The sequence below is a fragment of the Tupaia chinensis genome, unplaced genomic scaffold (assembly GCF_000334495.1).
Source record: "Tupaia chinensis unplaced genomic scaffold, TupChi_1.0 Scaffold000017_1, whole genome shotgun sequence".
Lineage (NCBI taxonomy): Eukaryota > Metazoa > Chordata > Mammalia > Scandentia > Tupaiidae > Tupaia > Tupaia belangeri.
This window is the reverse complement of record NW_006159447.1, coordinates 1,510,883-1,514,966: the sequence shown is the minus strand read 5'-3', so window position 1 is coordinate 1,514,966 and position 4,084 is coordinate 1,510,883.

Below are 4,084 nucleotides of genomic sequence, written 5' to 3'. Positions count from 1 at the left end.
CAGCTCAAGCATTCTTTATATGACATCATTTCATCTTAACAATATGCTTCTGGATATTCTCATCCCCACTTCATAGGGGAAATAAAAATTAAGGTTTAAGAAGATTCGGTTCTTAGGCCAGATCACAGTTAACCCAGCTATTTCTGACTGGGAAACACAAAATCTTAACATTAGACTATATACCCATTTATTGAGCACCTGCTATTCACAAGGCGCTATCCCAGCATTCAAGCCTTTCATAAGTGGTGCTTGTCCTCTTTAAGATAACAAAGTACTTTGGAGAAACACTGCTGAAACTTACAAATGCTCTCTTCAAAAAATGTACCCAATGCACAAACCTTGTCATACATTTCCAGTGGGCTCAAGAACCTTTTAAAGCCATCTCATTAAAGAAATTCTTGCCTCTAGTAACAGCACAGAATTTAATCAGTTAAGAAGATTTGATAAGAGAAGAAATGCAACCAGCAATGATTGGCCTTCAATATGCAGCAAAGTTCCTCTCCCAGCAAGAAGGGAGACAGGCATGCTTCATTTCTCAGTACTTACCATGTGCCTCCCAGGAAGGCCCTGAGACTATGACAGAAAGTTGTGCAGGCAAGATCCAGTTTCCATGGAGAACGTTGTCCAGACAAGGAGAAAGGTAAGTGAACAGACATTCGATTTTTAGTCTTCATTCCGCATTTTTGAACTTTCCATTGCTTCCAAGGGTGTCCAAAAGACCAACTAATTTGGCATTGGATGTCCATATTCTAGTAAAGACCTTGGTATTGCACAGTTTTTGTCCCAATATGTGAGGTTGAAAATAGTTTTCCTATTGCCTTTGGCTAAAAAAAAAAAAAAAAAGGGAAAAAAATAACCTCTTGGTATTGCACAGTTTTTGTCCCAATATGTGAGGTTGAAAATAGTTTTCCTATTGCCTTTGGCTAAAAAAAAAAAAAAAGGAGACAAATAGACCAGTTCTTTCAAATGCTGATTTCAACATCTGTCCTCCAAAATCGGTATTAATGTATTCTCTTCAAATTAAGACTTTTGATTTTCTGTGCATAATGAGAATATCAGCTATGCCTTTTTGTGTGGTTTCTGTTAAAATTTTAAACACTATTTTTTTTTGTTCGATGTGTTATTCAATTCAGTAAGGTTGGGGTAAGATGGCTATTAGGAGGAAACCAAATACGCATCCTGTGTCCTCACATGGTACATTTCGAGCTTGTCGATTGTTTTTTTTTTTTTTTAATGTTTCTGTTAATGCTTTTACTTATTCATAACCCATTTCTTTCCACAAAGTAGTTGAGGCAATTCATAAGAAAATATACTATAAAATAGAGAGCCATAAATAAACTACAATCAGGATCAGAGAAAGTAGAGAGCAATTAGAAGATCAAGACAAGGATGTAGGTTGTAGCCTTTGGCCATCATTACCAGAGAAGAGCCATAAATGTCATGTCAACCTTGGAAGCAATCAAAGTGATACGATACGGGATTTACAGCGTTCATAAAGATGAACGCGGATGTATATTAGAGGTGAATACAGAAGTCACATGAATTTTTAACATAAAACAAAAGAAATTGTGCTCTCTGTGCCTAGGGCTACACTGCCAACCCTGAGAGTGTGAGTTCATGATGACAAGGATGAAAATATTGAAGAAGGACCACCTTGAGAGAAGCCAAGTTTTCCTTCCCACAAATCTGAGAAATTCTTTTTAATGTGTCTGTATAGTTGAAACCCTGAGTGAAACAGTGGATGTCCCTATGGCATCTGCAGTGAAGCTTTTCAAATATCTGCTTCTCTTATGATGGCCCTTGGAGGCAGCAAAGGGCAAAGCAACTATAGGCAATCAGGTGGAAAAAATTCTATGGGGGCCAAAATAATATGGTCTCGGTTTATGAGCTCATCAACTCTTAAAATTACCTTAAGGATTGAAAGTATGGAATAAACAAGATTTGGTGTTCACGACTGGAGCCCCCTAGCACCCAACCTCAGCCATAACAATAATCAGGTTAGGAACATTTGTAATGTGGCAGACACTTTAGTGTATTGTTTTTACTTAGTCCTGGCAATAACACCCCAAGGTAGAGGCATTGGTGAGGACGAGATGATGTAAAAGCCCAAGGCTACATGTGACTTTGGGCTGTGTCTGTTAGCATCCATAGGTGCCACTTTCCTTCACGAGTGAGAAAGATGGCATCTCATAGGCCCTGGCTTACACACCACACCCTTCTCCCACAATATTCATGCCAGTCCTAAAAGTAGCCTTTGACTGGCCATTTGGGGTCACATGTCCATTCCTCTTTACCATTGAGGTTGTCCAAGAGGGTGTGGCAGTGGCACAGCAGTAACACTACTGAAGTCACATGGTCTGGATTCGCATCCCAGACACTCCCTGAGCAGGTCAGGCATCACATGCTTGCTCGTGATCCATCCAGCTGAAGCTAAGGGTGGATCATGGAGTCAGGACCCTGTTGGGGAAGCAACTCCCTCTCTCTCTTGGAAAATGAGAAATAAATTTAAGAGGGGAAAAAAAAGGAAGACATGGCCTTCTAGTTGGCTGGTCTGTGGTGAAGACAGTGACTCCCTAGACCATCAGCACAAGAATATCAAGGAATTCAGAGGTAAGACAGGTGTTCAGAGGTAAAATAGGTGTTCAGAAGGAATGGATACAGGGGAGACAAAAATGTCAGATAGTTCTTACAGTAGTTATTATTATCTCCACTTTACAGATGAGAAAATGGAAGCCAAAAAACAGCAATGCAGAGTCAAGATGTGATTGTAAATCTTACATTAGTCATACTATGTTAGGTTATGCAGTGATAACCAGAAATAAGACTTGAAAAAAAAATTTTTGGAGAGGTTTTTGTTATAGGGCGCGCATGAGCTCACCAGAAAGACAGAGAGAGACAGAGAGACAGAAAGCAAGAAATCACCCCCCCAGGTGGGATGGCCATGCCACAGTCCCTTCTCCTCCATTATCCTCTCAGGATCTTGGGCATGCATGCACACGCGTCCGGCATGAGTTTTAAGCCACCGGGTCTGGGACTACATAGGAGTCCAGTGACATAGCCATTACGCTAACTGCTGGTCCCAAGACTTGAAATTTTAATGGCTTGGCATGCCAGACATTAATTAATTCTTGCTTACCTTCCATGCCTAACTCAGGTTGGGAGTTGGGGCTCACTCCCCACAGTACTCAGGATCCCAGACTGACAGTACAGGTTCTGCCATCTGGACAACTTGGGTCCCAGGCGGTAGAGCAGAGGAAGAGAGCAACATGAAACACCACCTCAGCTCAGCTGATGGAATAAGTCACATGGCTTCGCCTAACTGCAGGTTGGTTAGTAAATGACTGGGGTAGAAGGAAGGGTTGTGGTGGATACATGGATATTTGTGAGTAGGAAGTGTCTCTAGCACTTAGCTATACTTAATTCCAGGCCTTTGACTCTTACTTATCGTACCTCATCATGTGTTTCTCAAGTGCCACAGAAGCAGATGTAAATAATCAGAATTTCTGGTCAGCCTTTCACCTGGCAGCCATGAACAAGAAAGCAACAGATATCATAGTTCCTCAAGTAATCCTAGGAGAAAGGGGAATAGATTCAGAACACAGCCGAGCTAGCCAAGACTGGCCGATACTCAGTCCAAAGGGTCATTTCAGCACCCAGACTCCTCAGGAACCACAGGGGAGGGAACTGATGCTGAGATTAATTACTGCCGTCCAGTCTATGGGGCTGTCTAGAGCTGAATCTGGCTGCGAGAGAGCCTCTCCAGGCGGCCAAGGACTAAGCAGAACCTCCAGAGCGATTGCACCTTGAAGTAGAATATTGTTTCTGAAGTTTGCTCTTCATATAATTTGAATGCTGGTTTTCAGTGACAATAGGAAGTCATGAGCATAGATGTCAGTCTGGACTCTAGAATGCTGGCTCATGATGTTGCAGATATTTGATGGTATGAGGAATAATTCAGAAAAATCCATGATTTATTGGTGTGCATAATTTTGATCCTGAACTCCTACCTATTCCCATGTCTTTTTGAGCCAGACAGTGAACCATTTTACCCTCTTTTGGGGCCAGTCAGGTGGCATGGTGGTTA